This window comes from Phlebotomus papatasi, chromosome 3 (assembly GCF_024763615.1).
Source record: "Phlebotomus papatasi isolate M1 chromosome 3, Ppap_2.1, whole genome shotgun sequence".
In the NCBI taxonomy this organism is placed as follows: Eukaryota; Metazoa; Arthropoda; class Insecta; order Diptera; family Psychodidae; genus Phlebotomus; species Phlebotomus papatasi.
This window is the reverse complement of record NC_077224.1, coordinates 45,902,435-45,920,688: the sequence shown is the minus strand read 5'-3', so window position 1 is coordinate 45,920,688 and position 18,254 is coordinate 45,902,435. Positions and strand designations below refer to the sequence as shown.

Sequence of the window (18,254 nt, the reverse complement as noted above, 5' to 3'; positions counted from 1 at the left end):
ATATATCTGTGAGCACTGGAAGGATTACCGGGAGAAGAATTTTGATCAATTGAAGAAAAACGCCATCACACGAGTTAGTCCCTTGTTTCACAAAAAATTGAACGATAAATCTATTTTGTGCCCCTTGAATTCAAACAAAACCGCGCAAGCAATCATAAAGAGTAAAATTTTGAAAAACTTTTCTAATAACGAAATTTATTGACCCATATTATCTGAAACTTTATTAAATTCTCTGTCTGAGTGCATTAAAACCTCAAAATCGCCAAAAAGTGAGTTGGCCCCTTGTAATTTCCAAGGAGCGATATAAAAAGTCTATCAAGATCTAGAATAAAATGTTTAAGTTTTTCCTCATTAAATATTGTCAAAAATGACAACTTTTATAACCAATTTATTAAAAAAAAATTTTATGAAAAAAAGTTATTTTTACGGAAATATATATGCATTAGCTTTTTTACGGTATATTATTGGAAAAACTCTCAGTAATTTTAATGCACTCTGAAATTTTCTGATCTAATTAAAAACAAAATAAAGCGATAAAATAAATAAGATCTAAACTAATTGAGAAAAAGAATATATTTATGTGTGAAATACTACATCAAAGTTGAAGTTCTAAAAATTGCTCAAAATTCCATAATCTAATCCTAAATTTGAAACCGGTTTTAAACCGATTAACCGATTTCAAAGCTATCCAAAACCGGTTAACCATCTATCCTAAAGACCCGGTTATTTTTAATCACTACTCGCGATCTTAATAGGATAAAGCTATTGAAAATGATAATGAAGAATGTGTTTTTTTTTAGAAACTTTAAAAGTATATTTTTCTCAATTTTTGCAAAAACATTCTTATTTAACACTAAACTTACCGACCGTTTTTGGTCGTTTTTCGGTCAAATGACAAACCGCGGTACGGTAGAATACTCAACAAATTTGTCTTGGAAAGGAGCGAGAAATTAAAATTTAAACACTCAAAAATATATTACATGCATATTTTAAGAAATTTATAAAATTTGATAGTGGCACTGTACCGTTTAAATATGTGTTAATTTCAAATCTGTCAATTTGACCGAGCCTTGGTAGGTTTAGTGTTTAAATAACCGCCATTTAAGCTTAAGCAATCATAAATAATGCGTGTGAGGCTTTTTATTTTAGTCGAGACACATGTGAGAGATTTATAACGAATAGCAAAGACGTTATCTCAGGAACGAACCACTAGGAGATACTTTCCTAGACTTACAGCGGGCGGTGAGGATAATGAAATATATTTCGAAATACAGTAGACTCTCGCTAATTCGGCTCTTAGAAGATCGGGCTACTTTTTAATTCGGGCAGTAGTTACATTTGAAAAAACTTTGTTGTAATTTTTGAAGTTTGATTATGATTATCAAATGAAGCAAATAAGCTGAAATTTGCTACGGTTTGACTTAGTGTTGATATGATAATTCGGGTGACATTTTGGTCCCAAATGCCCGAATTTGAGAGAGTTTACTGTATCCCCATTTAACTGGATGGGAAAATGACTTCAAAGTCCAAACTAATAATTCATCTATTAGGTGTGTCCGGTACCATTTTTATCATTTATTTTTTAGGGTATGTTATACATAGCATCAAATTTATGAGTTCTTCGAACATTCTGCGAACAGGTTTGGCATTCGTCTACCCCTTTTCTTCTTCCCACCAATTCGCAAATGGAGGTGTTTGTATTCTGTACAGATAGTCACCCGAAAGCACTAAATGTGAACCCGGAGCAAGCGCACAAAATACCTCATTCTTGTTTTTTTTTTGTATATCACTATATTTCTTATTTTCCCCACTGAATTCCCATATTACTGTTGCTGGTCTTTCATTGATGATAACCAATGACTACTAATGATGATGACACCCAAACGAAGTGGTCTCACCTGTGGCGCGTACAGGTAGATGAACACAATTCTACAGAATGTTCAATGTGGTGAATAGGGTGAATATAATTTTATAATCACCAGCAAAAAGCGATCATTTGCGAATCAAATGATTGAAAAGAAAACATTATTCCAGAGACGAACTTTATAAGTAGATTATATGCACCTATCTTTTAATCCGAGAGACTTTGGAAGAGTCAAGTTTTCTTGGCATCATAAAAGAACATTTGGAGGGTCCTCGAGATGAAACATAGGACTTTTTCTCGAGCTTTGTGTATTATCCAGGGGATACATTTGGAGTGGCTCTTGCGCCTCTGCTTGTCTCCCAATTCCCCTTTATTCTGCCCATCTTTCCGCACATTTAACTGTGTATGTGTACATGACTCTGGCTGCCAGTTCGATAAACACCAGCCATTCAACCTAAGTTCAGTCGCTGTTGGTTGCTCGTGGATATAGTAACGTGTTCTCATCAGAGCAGCGCGAAACTCGATTTAATAAAAGTTAAAGAGAGGAAAGAAGCAAAAGAGGAAAGAAGCAAAAGAAAAAAGAAGCATCCGAGTCTGTAATAGAGAAATTTTTTTTTGTAAAAAAATTCTTTTACAAACGGTACACACAGTCAGTGGAACAGTGAGTGATTTTTTTTTGAAAATCGAAGTAGAGGAATAATTAATAAATTTTGAAGGAAGGAAAGAGAAGAAGCAAGGAGTCAAAAACGCGCAAACGTGTTGAAATATATTTTTAAAAAAATTGTGCTATTGCCAGCTTTAAAAATTGTTGTGAAATTTTTGAAGTTGAAGACGTGTCCCATTTTATTCTTTGCGTCTCATGTGAAAAAAAAACTGAAGAAAGTTAAAAAAAGAGAATCTGATCAAGGTGTGGAGAATTTGAAAGATTTTTTTTTATATTACCTTTCGCTCAGAATTCAATGTTAAAAAGAAAAGAGAATTTCCCAATATCTTGCAAAGTGAAAATCACAAAGTTTTACTAACTCTATACCTCAATACCAATTGCAACGAAAAGTAAACGAAAAGGGATTATAAGAGTGGAAAAAAGACCTTTCAACATTTCATCAGAGTTCATCTCATACATGATCTTCTTCTGCCAACTTTATGCTGCTGACATAATACCCGTAAATTACCAAATAATTACATAGATTTTAAAGTTCAAATACAATTGCACATGAAGTAAAATTAAAAAAAAAAACAATTATTGGAAAGTATGGAATATTGAAGCATTGAGAAGAAACTTAAGAGATAAGACCTAAGGATGAAACCATCTTGCGATTCATTTAAAATGTAGTTATATGGATTATTATAGTATGTGTGTGTACAGTTTTTAGCATAAAAATGTTATATCTACTACACTGAGAGAAATCCGAAAAAGTTAAAATAACATTCCGGAAATGTTAATTTTACCCTGCAGTATTGATCCGAAATCGGTGTAAATATTACCCTTTTTAGGTGTATTAGGAGTTAAAGTTACCCTTTTTCATGTTAATTTTACCCTTAAAAGGTATAAAATTAACATTAAAAAATGTTGATATATTTTTACACCTAAAAAAGTGTTAAAGTTATGAGGAAAAAAAAGTTAATCACACCCTCTTTTTTTTCTCAGTGCATATATAAAATGCAAACAACAAAGCCTAACTGATTTTTTCTTACCATCGCTTAATATGCTAAATAGTTCTTGTAAGATATTTTTTACATGTTTTATTTGACAACATACTATTTCCTGTTTTCAACACTTTTTTTTTCTTGAACACGTAAATTTAGAAAAGAGTATTTATCGTTAGATGACTTTTAACCATATAGAAATTTGTACTTTCAGTTGAGTCATTCATAAAGTAACAATAGCAATCATAGCCCATCGTATCTTTAATACTTGGTGAGCACATTTCACAAAAAAAAAAACATGATAAGAAGTTGATGATTAAACAATTGATGGAAAAGAACTAAATTCTCCCTTTCATTGTGGAATGTGGGCTGTGATAAATTTATAATCTTTTCACAATAACAAATAAGATGAATTGAGAGCACTAAAAGTAGGAATTTTCTATCAATTTCACGTGGTTTATTACAAGTGTTCCCCGTCATGATTGTGCAATCAAGAGAAAAGCATCTTTAAAAATTAAGATGCCAAATTTCTTATCATTTATAAACATAAGCTACTGTATAGTACAATTACTTTGCTTTTGCATTAGCATAAACTTTTAACAACACTTCATTGCCTATTTTAGAAAACAATAAAAAATCCCCAAAGATTTATTAAACTTTATAGAAAGTTTCAAATAAACTTTTATTCTTGTATGACTTAGCAGAGCAATGTCCTTATGCCCTAGACACACTTACGACTTAAGCCGAGAGACGACTTAGTGAAAAATAATGGAAATGTAGTTTGATCATTATTTCTAATATAATTACGCTAAATAAGGTCTGTCGAGGCCCTTATTCTAGATATTTTAGAACCTACATACAGTAGACTCTCTCAAATTCGGGCATTTGGGATCGAATTGTCACCCGAATTAGAAAGAAATTCAGCCATCAAACTAAAATGCAATGATTTTTTGTTCATCTGCATACTCATATTAACCCATTCCTTACCATGGTATTATACATCATACGCAAATTGAGTGATTTTAGATAATTTATTCCTGGGCAACTTTTAACAGAATTGCTGTCGGGAATGGATTTTTAGTAACTTTAGTTCTTCATTTACTTGGGAAAAATAGTCCGACAGAGATAGAAATGCATTTTGTTGTTCTTTTTTCGCTTCGTGGAAGGTCATGCAAAATTTTTGCTCAAAATGGTGAACGAAAAAAGCGACATCCCGTCGAATTTGTTAAAATTGTCCTCTTTCCTCTTTCCTGATTTGAATTCTAGTTGCCAATTTGTTTTCTTGGATAGTTACTCTATCTAAAGCAGTAGAATTTGTAATGAATTAATGCACAGAATTTAAATTCAGTGACCGTTAAGACGTGTGTTTGACCCGCGACCCCTTAATATGTAATTTTTTTTTCTTTTCAAAAAAATCATCTATTAATCTGTAGGAAACTAATCCTAAAATATGAACATTCTATCTCAAGTATTTCTGGTACATTAGACTGAATGGGTTAAGTTTACATACTCATCTGTAGGGGGAGGCTTTGATGTTTCGCACATACGCTACCATCGGACACTTCGAATTTCTCCGGTATTACTTTATAACTTTCACTGATGGCTATATATTTTAGTAGCTAGTCTTAAATCACACCTTTCCTGAAAAAAATTGGGAGTCTAATCCTTTTCCCCTAGTTTTAGGAAACAAAAATTAAAAACAGGTCCAAAACTGTAATTTTGCTGTGCAATATTTCATACGATTGTGCAGAATTAATATCACTTTTCTGAAAAACTACTATCACAGAGGGTAGAAGGGTTATTAGGAATCAGATTTAAGTAAAAATCTTTTAGGCTGAACAGGCACTTTTTGTGGGTGGAACAAAATTTACAAACTTGACTCAGATTCATCGATCGCACATAGAAGACATGGCTTCTCTCACATTTTCCAAGAAACTTCATTTTAGATGCGATCCCTCATATTCACATCTATTGTAATCTACCGATTTGATCCACCACTAAAAAGGAAAACTTAAAAATCGTAAAGTTGATAAACAAGAAGTAATTTGACTCAAATAGGTTGCAGTTGAGTAATTATTAAGCAATTTTGCATTTCTTTGATATAAAAATATTTTTCAAGCCTGCACAAACTGAATGTGCAATGAAAGAATCACATCTGCAATAAGCTCATACAGTTTACAACTGGTTTTTGACAATCTTTGACATAACCTCACTTTTGTGTTGTTTTTCATGTCAAAGAAAAGAAATTGTCCGTGAGAAGCTGTTTTGTGAAAATTTTAGCCTGTTCACCTGCTGAAGCTCAATATCTGTGCTAAAGCCCGATTCCTGCTGCTGCAGGAACAGAGAAATCTTCAATGCGATGCGCATTCAAACGTTTTTGTGGATATCCAGCTCCGTGGAGGAATGGTGGAATCATGTGTGGTCTTCTCGCTTGCAAAGTTTTAGTCAATTTTTAGCTTTAAAAACTTATTGATTCGTATAAATTTGGTGATATTTGGACTTTTCAAGAAAGTATTCATCAGATTTAACCGTTTCCGGAGTGAAATTCTCGTAGAATCAAGCAAAAAAATGGTTTTTAGTGTCAATAAAACATCTCTCAGAAAAGTTCCAAAAAAGTGATATTAAAATGTTTTATTCCTTATAAAAATGGTTTAATCAAGTAGATTAGAGTTCCCTTTAAACAATGATGTGCAACTTTTAGTGTCCGGTGCAAAATTTACGGTGAAAATGGGGTGTTCAATGATGGCGTGAATCGTGTGCGATAATAGAAACTTGATTCATCTATCGGACAAATCGCCATTAAATTTTCATTTTCCTCTGGAGGAAAATCTAAGGATTTCCTGGGATTTTGTTTGGTGGGATTATGAACCTTATAAGTAAGACATTTTTTTGGCATAGTTGGAGAATCCATACGGTTTGCATGGTAGTCAGAAAAAATCACTGAACTTGAACATCATTTTTGTGTGCGAAAGTTCAAAGCCTCCCCCTAATGTAATTCACAAACTTCATAATACAGTAGAACCCCGCTATAGGCCATCGCTCTATAGTCCACAATTTATCGACTGTTGATTTCAAAACACTGATTTTAAGTTAGGTTATGTTTTTTTAGTACGCGACATGAAATGTTGTCATAATTATTTTAATATTTTTGGCAAACTTAATTGAGTAGTTGTAATAATTGTGATCCATAATGAAGAGAGATAGGACAAATACCACAATCGCAAGAAAATGGAAGCCGTCGAGCAATATTTCAATACTAAAAGTCGTTGATAATTTAAAAAAGTGACGTGGACTATATTGCGACCCAAGTGTCAAATCTGGAACCAGATATGGCCTATAGCGAGGCTCTACTGTAATGCAAAATCACATCATAATTTAAGTCAAACCATGGCAAATTTTGTGAGATTTGCTTCATTTATCGTGAATTATAGTCAAAAAGAAAAATGTCTACAAACTTTTTTAAATTAAAACTGCCGCCCGAATTAAAAAGTAGCCCGATCTTGCCGATCTTAAATGAGTCAAATTAGCGAGAGTCTACTGTATATATACACACATTGACTGAGAGAAATCCGTAAAAGTAAAAATAACATTCCGGATATGTTAATTTTACCCTCCAGTAATGATCCGAAATCGGTGTAAATATTACCCTTTTTAGGTGTATTATGGGTTAAACTTATCCTTTTTTCATGTTGATTTTACCCTCAAAAGGTGTAAAATTAACATTAAAAAATGTTGCTATATTTTTACACCCGAAAAGTGTTAAAGTTATGACGAAAAAAAGTTAATCGTAGCCTCTTTTTTCTCAGTGCAGAATAAAAATAATTTATACAGAAAATCGTTCTTGGAATTAAAAGAAAAAAAGACATTCTTTGTTATGTTATCGAATAATGCAACATACTAAAAATGTTATTCCTAAGTTTTAAATTAATTGGAAAAAAAACTTTATGAGATTAAGCCTGCGGAAATTCATATCATTTTGTTGAAATAGTCGAGGATTAAAAATGTTTAATCACAGTTCTCTCAAACCTTATTTATTTTTATATCCTTAGTCACGTTTTTTAGAAAAAAAATGATGCAACTATTTCACAAGATTTTTCACACTTCTTTTAAAGACGATTGAATATTGATTGACAGAAAAATTTCTCTCTATAATCACTACTTACTATAAAGTTTATAGATGGTAAAGCGTCCCAGCTTTGCGGAATGCTCGAACTCATGAGATAGAACTCTCCGTGAATTAGTAGGAGCCGTTTTTGAGAAAAACCAAAAAAAAATGTTTTGGAGGGGAGTGGGGGGAAAATAAAAATCAAAAATGCTCTTTGGGTCGACTTATAGGGAGGTCCTCCGAAGATGCAAAGTTCGTATCTCTTACCGTTTCGCCTCAATTGTTGCTGCCGTGTTACGGCGTCGACTGTTGACATTGGTTACGCTAGGATAGTTTTTTCTCTTTCGTGTGTGAACGGAGGCGAAACTACTATTACAATCCCTAGCGCATCCAGGGAGAGCCACCCGAAAATAAAACAAATTCTGTAAATTTCGAGCTACGTGCAGGCTGTCAACTTCCTCCCCAGTCTGGACCGCTTATCCCCAGGGGCCCATGACTACCTAAAAAAAACTTGATTTAAGTCTATGACAACTCAGGAAGGATTATTGTTTCTGTTTTGTAATTTGTCTTATATTATAAATATATTTGTTGTTTTGTTTTGTCATGCGAAAGAAGAAGAACCGTTTCGCCTCCAGATGGGTAACAAGTTTACGGACAGAAAAAAAGAATATTTAAAAAAGATTGCTCATTTACAGGCACTTACCCGATTGATTACCGATTGCGACCAATGCAATCGCGTTGGATATTTCAAGACCTTTCCAAAAAAATACAAATTCAACCAAATCGGTTCAAAAATAGACCCTCAAAGTAGTAAAAACTTTCTCTTTCAAAAATTCAAGATGGCGATGTTTTTAGGTCATAGGTATGTTTAGACGAAATGTTCGCCTGAACCACCTCCAAAACGTATGCAAAATTGAAAGAAATCGTACTCTGATAGAAATCCGAAAAATTTAAAATAACATTCCGGAAATGTTTATTTTACCCTGCATTGCAAATGTTTATTTTTCCCTTCTTTTGCATAGTGAGCCATTAATTTTAATTTTATCTCCTAAAAAATTGCTCAGAATGAGATGTTGTGCCTAATATTCTCTAAACTTTTTCAAATAGATAAATTAAGCAGATTAAACACTTTTTTCAGTTTTAGCAAACTTTGCTTCATATGTAGCAATTGCTGCAATAATAACATTAACATGTATCCAAATGTTTGAATTACTTCATTCATTCATTAAATCTGCGCAGCGGAGATCAACTTTCGAGATTTCATTTTGTCACAAGTCACAACAAAGACTTTTATTGTAGTTCTTTTTTTTTGGATGTCATACGTAAGAAAATGGGTTAAAGTGCGTAAACGTGCATGGTGCAAGTTCTTTTTGTCCGAATTAATTTGTCAACTTTTACTTGAAATAAACACATTAGTATTCTCAAGACAGACTTCAAAGAGTTTTTGTGCCATTACGATGTTACGTATTGTGGTGTGTCTTAAAAAGAGGCTTTTTAAATTATCACTCGTAATATAGTATACACTTTTTTGTTAATTCACTTATATATCATAATCCAAGACTTTTGCTCTTATTTTACGTAAGTTCAATATTTTGTAATACATAGTGCTGCTAATATTCTCACTATTTTATCAATTAAAAAAAAAATCATATTCCCAGTCTTCTCACAAATCGTTAGGGCTTCCCAAAATTCATTAAAAAAGTTTTTGAGTATACAATTTTCCTATATTTTAATTAGAATAATTATAGCATGTGAAATAATACTGTGAATGACGTATAAAGTCAAAATGTGTTAATTCAATGAATTTCACGGAGTGTGAAACGAATTCATATCCCCCTTCTCCGAAGATAACTATTTACTATCGTATTTCACGACTCAATAATAATTAAAAAGTTTGTGGGAATAACTATCACAGCAAGGACATAAGTAGGGGAGACTGGGGCAAAATTTGTCAAAACGAAAATTTCAATATTCACTATTTTCTGAAATAAAAGAGACTCACGCTTGAAATTTTTATTTTAGATAGCCTTCATAAACCTTCTTAAACTTACAAAGTTTCAAGGGATTTGCGGAAAAATTATGTAAAATAAAAAATAATGAAATTTTAAGCCCTATTTTTGGAATATTTGGCTTACAGAAAATATCAATACTGATTAGCTCAATTTAAGCACATTTCTCATTAAGATAGAGAAAAATTATCTTCGACAAAGTTGTAGAGGAATAAATTTCCTATAAAAATATGTCTATTTGATATTTTTAACGTTTGCGAGAGTAAAACGTTACAAATTATCCGAAAACTGACAAAAATTGCCCCAGCAATTTCGAGAATCTCCACAAAATCGACTTTTAGAAAATGATTTGAAAATCACATTTCTTTCGAGATAGAGGAAAATAGTCTTCTGCAATATTGTAGAGCAGTAAATTTCCTATAAAAATATGCTCATTATAGAACGTTTAAGTTTTCTCAGAGCTCGTGAAAGAATTAAATATGCGTTTTGACAAGTTTTGCCCCAGTCTCCCCTACAGTTCTCAAAGATCAATAGTTGGAAAGTACAGCATATAAATTATTGACACAGTTTAATTATACACTAAAATATGTATTTAAATTTACCATGATGTACGATAGTTCCATTGTTCGGAGGAAAATTTAGTTTTCAATGATATATAATGCTTTCATATTTAATTTGTAATTAAGCTATTTTCTCATTTGGTTTCAGCAAATTGAGACGTATTCTCATCAAAATAAGCTTCCAAGAAGGTTCTCTGCAGATATTAAATATTTAAAGAATTTAGATTTAGAGAAAAAATTAACATTTAAGTTTTAGTTTCACTTTGATGTAATTTTTTATTAAACTCCTCAAATTCCCACGCATTTTCAAAATACTAAATACCCGTCCCATGTACTCTTTCTTTAAAGTAAATTAAGTTAGTGTTGCTCTTAAGCTGTGTTTCTTTGCTAGTCACAGCTTCTGCATCCAATCAGAAATCCGACCTTGGCTCATTTTCCCAAGACTGGAGCAAAAAGTCACAAATCAAAAATTTCAAAAATAAGTATCTTGCAAGACAAAAAAAATATCAGCTTAAAATTTTTTCCATAGATAGCCTCCATAGACCTTCTTCAATGTCATAAGTTTCTTGGAATTCGAACAATGAATTTAGAAAGTAGAAAATATTGAAATTTTTAAGGCTTATTCCTGAAATATTTTACTTACAGCAGATAGGAATTTTTACCTATTTATTTTTCAAAATTGATGCATTGGTGAATATTTTCTAAATGATTTGGATTTCTTGAATACGAAGCAATTCGAAGCAAGCTTTGGTTTTAGCATTTTCCAAAGATTCTTCTCTCCAGAAAACCTTGTATTAAAAATGGCCATTTCGGGTAAAAAGTAACAAAGGGTATGGGGCAAAAAGTAACAAAAACCGAAACAATTTTTGATGTTTCACGGCGAAAAAAACGTCATTGCCATGTCTCGCCGCTTTTAACACTTGGAAGGACCCTAGTGGCAGCCGCTGCCAATTTAATTTTCAATTTTATTCTTTATAGTGAAGAATATATTATTTCGCCTGGAGACCCGATTGAATGCGTGCAGAATTTATCTGGCTATTTTTTCGTTATAAAATTTTTAATAAAAATTAAATATTAATGTAAATATATTGCAAAAACAAAAAACTGCACTCGGAAGGACCAAGTGGCAGTTGCTGCCATATGCATTTTATATGGGAGTTTGACGTTCTGCAGATGTAATTTTCTTGATTATTAGTGTATAAAAGCCTTAAAAGAACAAATTGAAAGTGTTTTTGCAAATTATTGAGAAGAATTATGGGAAATATTGAATTGGGAAATATGTATGAAATATGAATAATTATGGGAATTATTCAATTTTTCTCTTATTTACCAAAGCTCAAAATCCATTTTGTTAAGCGAAGTTAATAGAAAATAGTTAATAGTATTAACTATTGTTCATATGTAGAATTTTTGCTTTGAAAAATAAGAGAAAAATTGAAATATTCAAAGGCTGCCGCATTCAAAGGCACACCACTTTTCTTTACTCCATGATTCTGATAAAGATGAAAACATCGAATGGTTAAAAATCTTTCGATACAGTGACCAAGGGGATGAAATTTCTGATTCAGACACCAGAAAAGAACTGACTGAGGCTCCGAATGTTAAAATATATGTAAAAATATTAAAATATTATGTAAAATCCGATAAGTGGCAGCGGCTGCCACTTGGTCCTTCCGTGACACTTTTAGTTAGGGTTCTTCGAAGTGTTAAGACAGTGATGGTGATAAGATCCGAAAAATTCTATAATACACACAGCTCAATGTATAGGGAAGACTGGGGCAAAACTTGTCAAAAAAACAACATTTGCATATTTAATTCTTTCACGAGCTCTGCAAAACTTAAACGTTTTATAAGGAGCATATTCTTATAGGAAATTTACTGCTCTACTACATTGCAGAAGACTATTAGGTGAGATTCTTAACAATCTCACCTACTATAATCCTAACAAAATTTCATGTCGTCCGATCGACCTCAAATTTGGCCAAAATGTGTTTCAGCACTTCCTGATCACGAATATATATGTGGCTAATTTACGTTCCCGGCCGGCCGGCCGGCCGGCCGGCCGGCCGCTCTTTGGAGCTTAATAGCTCCTAAACTAAAAAAGATATCGACTTGCGGTTTTCGGCAAAGGTTATATATCGGGTGAAAATTGCAACTTGGTGCATAGACCCCCCACCCCCCACCCCTCCTTCCGCCATTTTGAAGACCCCCCTTTTTTTTGTTTTCTCAATAACTCCGCCCCTATGGCATTCAGCGGACTCAAATTTTAGTATGTTATAGCTGGGCCTTAGAGCTTTCCATCAATACCAAACTTAAGGTCCCCCGACCCCCCTGACCCGAGCTATAAGGGTCAAAAAAAAATTTCTTAAAATGGCCATAACTCCGGTTCTAATTGTCAGAATTTAAAAAGTGAGGGCTTTTTGGAAAGCTCTCGTGAAATGCCACTTCCCCTTCTAACATCGCAAGTTCATAAAACCACCGCTAGGGGCGCTTTTTTTAAAAAGAAAATTTTTAAATCTTAAAAGTTAAATAACTCAAAAATTCCATTGTGCATCGGGCTGAAAATTTAGTATGTTGTAGCCGTTGATTATACCTATCAAACAAAAAAAACCTTAAGTCGATCCATAACCCCTGACCCGAGCTATAAGGGGTCAAAGTTCGAACATTGACCGGCCTCTATCTCCGGTTCTAATTAACATAGCGGCCTCAATTTTACCTTTTTGGTTTCGTCTCGATGAGCACTTTCAGATTTTTTTTTTTTTTTTTTTTTTTTTTTTTTTAACTACCTTTCGGCTTTTATTTACAATCTGTCAATTATACATGACAATAAGTAAATTCAAAATTAATTTGTACTCCATTGCAAGAGTGTTTTTTAAAAACCACATAGACAACGAAGGAACAGATCAAACACCTGTCCGCTTCAAACCCCGGAAAACACAACTAATTAAATGATAATATCAAATAATTAGGAACAAAAACCCCATCTACGAGAAAGGTCAACAGGATCGGTCCTTTTCAGGCGAAGATAAGTGGTCGTATTAAATAGGTTTCTGGCGAGACTATTAGGATGACTCCCAATCCTCTCCTTGTATCGACGACTAGCTTCCTCGATTTCATTTCTAACCATTCTCACACCCAAGTCGTTGTGAATAGCGATATTTCTAATGTACCACGGAGCATTGACTATATTCCGCAATACCTTAGATTGAAAGTTCTGAAGAACGCTCAAGTTTGAGTTGCTGGTCGAACCCCAAAGCTGGATACCGTAACTCCAAATAGGCATAAGCACCGCTTTGTATATGAGAACTTTTGCGAAAGTTGATAATCTTGAGTGTCTGCCCAACATCCAGTATAGTCCACGATATCGCAACTTAAGCTGCGAGATTTTGCACTGCAAGTGGTGCCTCCAATTCAATTTTTTGTCCAGATGCATACCCAAGTATCTTACACTATCGCTTCTTGGAATTTGAATACCGTTTAAAAATACTGCAGGACACTGCCTCTTCTTCAGAGTAAACGTGACATGTGAGGATTTGGATTCATTAACCCTAATACGCCATGTTTTGAGCCAATTCTCAATCTGATGAAGATGTTCCTGAAGTTCTCTACTTGCAGTGTTGGGATTAATATGCTTTGAGAGCAAAGCCGTATCATCGACGAATGTTGCCATAACCACCTGATCAGATTTTGGAATATCCCCAGTAAAAATTTGGTAGAGGACAGGCCCAAGAACACTGCCTTGAGGGACGCCAGAACCAATTCCATGTTCGTCCGAAACTGCACTTTTGTGTCTCACCCTAAATGTTCTGTTTTCCAAGTAGGACTTAAAGAACACATAGTACTCATCAGGAAGAAGGTGCCGAATTTTTATGAGTAATCCCTCGTGCCACACTTTATCAAAAGCCTGTGCGATATCCAGAAAAACTGCGCTACAAAACTTTTTTTCTTCGAGAGACGACTGAATTTCTGCAACGACTCTGTGAACTTGTTCTACGGTGGAATGACCCGATCTGCAACCGAACTGATGATCCGGGATAATTTTGAGTTTTGTGAGTAGAGGTCTAAGTTTTTTCAAGATGAGTTTCTCACATAATTTGGAAAGGATTGGAAGCAGGCTTATTGGGCGATAAGATGCGACTTTCGTATTATCTTTGCCAGGTTTAGGAACCATGATAATGGTAGATTTCTTCCAAGCAGATGGGAAATATCGGATCCTCAGAATTGCATTAATTATATAGGTGATGAGTCTAACGCAGATGGGGGGCATTTTTTTCAGCATCATTCCATTAATGAGATCGTAACCTGGAGCTTTTTTAGGGTTAATTTCCCTTCGAATTACGGACGAAACCTCTGAGACCTTAATTGTAGGTGACGTATTCAGATAGCCTGAAGGTGGGAGTGTCGCTACACTGTCTGACTCGTTAGGTGTAAATACTTTGGCTAAATGCATAGCAAATGAGTTTGCCTTTTCAGCATCGCTTCTAGCCCATTTTTTATCGTTTCTGATTGGAGGTTCAGAAATTTTCGGTTTTTTAGATCCTTTAATAGTTTTCCAAAGTGAATAGTTAGTTTCAGCAGTTGGAGCCAATTGGCTTAAAAATTTCTGAAGGTTTTCGTCTTGTTCGATTTTCAATAGATTTTTTAATTTGCGGCATAAATGGTTATAGAGCCTTTTCACAAGCGGGGATCTCGTCTCTTGAAATTTTTTCCTTGCTGCTCTTTTTTCAAGAATCAGCTCTCTAATCGCATCTGAGGAAATATATTGCGTAGATTTGTTGCTCCATGGACTAGACGGTGTAGGTGTAGACTTCAATGCAGCTTCTTTCAATAAATTTGAAAAATCTGCAACGGCTTTGTCTATGTCATTGTCTGTTTTAACCCAGCGAGCACCAAATGCTAAGCTTTTTCAAATCAGCTGAAAACATATATTTTTTCAGCTAAGCTCTGCTGACCTCGAAGTTACACTAGCGATCGCAGTGGCAATTAGTCAAAGTTATTCTTTTTCCCCAATCGAGTGAGAGACTTTAATGCACTTGGTTTTTGTCTTTGCTGAGTTGAGTAGAAGCTAAGGTTAACCTTTTCCATTATTACAATTTTATGATTCTTACAATAACCACATTTGACATTAAAAAATAAAGCAAAAAATTTAAAATTCACAAAAATTTTAAAAAATCATATTTATAATATATTTTGAATAATATGTATTCTTAAACCTTTTCCGACCAATAAATTTAATTTTTTTTGTCTAATTTTATCAAAAAATATTGTGAATTCATTTATAAAAAAATATACTACACCTAAATTAAAATTGCATTGCCAAGAATTCTTGTCCGCTGTGATTTTAGAAAATTAATAACCCAAGAAATTCTTGGGAATTCTCAAGATATTTTGATATTTAATGAATTCTAAATTCGAGAAATATTGATAAAACTTCGGAACCTCATGGAAATACCAAGAAGATCAAGAACATATAGAATTTAGAGCCTCTATCATTTTTATTTTATGGTATACACAGTCTACTCAAAATTATTTGAAATGATTTCCAACAAATTAGCATATTTTCCTGACTTTAAAGGTATTTAAAAACTCTCTTCTAAAAAATATAAATGTATATCATTTTAATTTAAAAAATGAATCATCAAATTGAATAAATTTTTCATTTAAAAAAGAATACGTACAGTATTAAAAAACGATAATTTTGGTTTGTTATTTTACCACGATAATAAAAGTAGTTTTTTGCGTAAAAATGCGCTTTAGAAAATTTATAATAGAAAAGTGCAGCATATACATTATGCATATGCATCGTGCACGGATCATACATTTATTTCACTTGTAAAATATAAAACATTTTATAACATAAAAAAAATATATATTTTCCGCATTTGCCGCAACAAACAAAAACGCTTTTATGTTAATTTTTTCAACTTAAATTGTGATAAAACAATTATATTTTATTTTGTAGTATCCATAGAAATTTTTTTGTAGTATTTTTAAAAGGCATTATTGAACTCATTAACTCTTTCCGGACCGCAGCATATACTGTAAGCCAATTTCACTTTTTTTTAAATCAAAAATATCTTTGCTCAGAAATTAATTGCGGTCCTACAAAAAAATATTTTACATTTAGACATCCTTATAGTTTGTAATCATTCACAAGAATCGGATTTTTATCAGTTCTGAATAATTAAAAAAAAAAAACATTGTTTTCCACAGAGTATTCATATGCTGCTTTGAGTACTCAGAGTCCCAAAAGAGGCGAAAGAGTTAAGTGGGGGAGTCACAACTTTTAAAAAGATTTTTTTTTAAATGCATCTGCAACTTTATTTACCATAAAAAAGTTAAAAAAGTAGAAAAATCCTGTTTCAAGATCAATTACAATAGTCGTGACCGACTGTGAGCATAATACATCGATGGCTGTTCCAGGAAAGATGCCAATATTTATTTGCGAAAATTGAAGAAAATATGCTTTTTGCAAAAGAAAAAACATATTTTTCATAAATAATGAATAATTTTATAACCCCCGACTGAATATTTGCTCTTAAAAAAATATTTTTTTTTCTCGGGAAAATAATGACGCAATTCACTAAAAAATGCAACATTTTTGGTCGGGAGTATGTTTAATACTCCTATTTGACCATTCTCTATAGGCAGCATACCGCAGCATAATTCCTATAGTAATATAAGTAATAAAAATCGTGATTATAATATCCCCCAAGTTGATAAATAATTTCAGGGGAAATTCCAAGTCCATTTTGACATTTTGAGAGAAAAAGAAAAAAAATGAAAGAGAAAATTTGCTGCTAAATGCTTCCTGGCGCCATCTACCGGCAGTGTTTAGTTCTGCCATCATCCACTGCGAGCGCTAAACAGTGCCATTTTCATGTATTTGCTTAGCACTTTCTGTTCGAGAGCTGCTGACTGGCTAGCAGATCGATTCAGCAAAAAAATGCTGAAAATCCTATTTTATTCTGCTAACTGTGCTCGCTGGGAAGAGGAATATTCAAATTACAATTCATACGAAGAAAATCGTTATAGAACTTCCAGTCAGTTTTGCGATTAGTAAGCTTTTTATTAGGGGCAACCTTGACAGGCTTCAGACTGATGGAGGCGAGAAGTGGCGAATGATCCGATGAAAGGTCGAAGCACGATTTGATGGTCACACAATTATTGTTTACGTTTTTCACAATGGCAAAGTCAATCAGATCTGGAGTTTTCTTAAGGTCCGTAGGCCAGTAAGTAGGTTGTCCTGTAGATAATGGTGTTAAGTTGTTTCTTCTTATGGATTCCAGAAGGTGTTTTCCCTTTGGATTAATGAGCCGAGAGCCCCAGAAGGTGTGTTTTGAATTGAAATCGCCACCGACAAAAAACTTTTCACCGAGGGATGTGAAGAAATCCGTGAATTCCTGCTCATTTATAGAAAATCTTGGCGGGCAATAAATGGATGATATTGTAATCATACCAGAGCGCGTTTTCACTGCGATATTGGTGGCTTGGAGATGTCTAAAACTATGTTTTGGGAGCTCGTGATGCATTATTCCTCTTCTAACAAGTATTGCCGTTCCACCGTGAGCTTTACCGTCCGGATGCTTCGTGTCATATGTGATATAACCACGTATACAAAAAAAAGTTTTTAGTAGTGAAGTGAGTCTCAGCAATCAACATAACGTCGATGCTATGTTCGAGCAAAAATTTTTGGATTTCCGGCTTATGTTTACTGAGCCCGTTAGCGTTCCAAATGGCTATGTTGAGATTCACTTTCTATGCAAAAGTTGGTTCACCGCGTTGGAGAGAGCTTTAATGCTCTCTTCCATAGCATTCTGCTTCTTCAGCATTTCAGACATGTTGGTCTGCATTGCATTGATGTTGGATTGCATCATAAATATGATTTGTATCATGTCATCACTACGCCTCAGAGGCGTATTCAGGTTAGTAGAGTCAGAGTTACCGGTGCCACCATTAGCAGTGACATTTGCATAGGAGCGATCTAACCTCACTCTGTTAATTGGCTGGTTGTTTTGATTTTGATTACGTCTTAAGATATTTCTCACGATTCTATCGTTGTTGTCCCG

General features: G+C 33.6%; 1 protein-coding gene across 4 annotated transcripts in view; it reads left to right on the top strand.

The window, feature by feature from the left end:
- Nucleotides 1-18,254, top strand: part of LOC129807976 (protein phosphatase 1 regulatory subunit 14B) — a 46,248-nt gene that overhangs the window by 8,856 nt on the left and 19,138 nt on the right. The window contains exon 1 of one of the 4 annotated variants that reach the window (XM_055857605.1): nucleotides 2,285-2,771. The exons of 1 other annotated variant lie outside the window; for it this stretch is intronic. The gene's annotated coding sequence lies outside the window, so the exon portion shown is untranslated. Of the gene's footprint in view, nucleotides 1-2,284; nucleotides 3,028-18,254 lie in introns of those variants that run through there. 2 more of the 4 variants (XM_055857604.1, XM_055857607.1) reach the window with 2 other exon arrangements.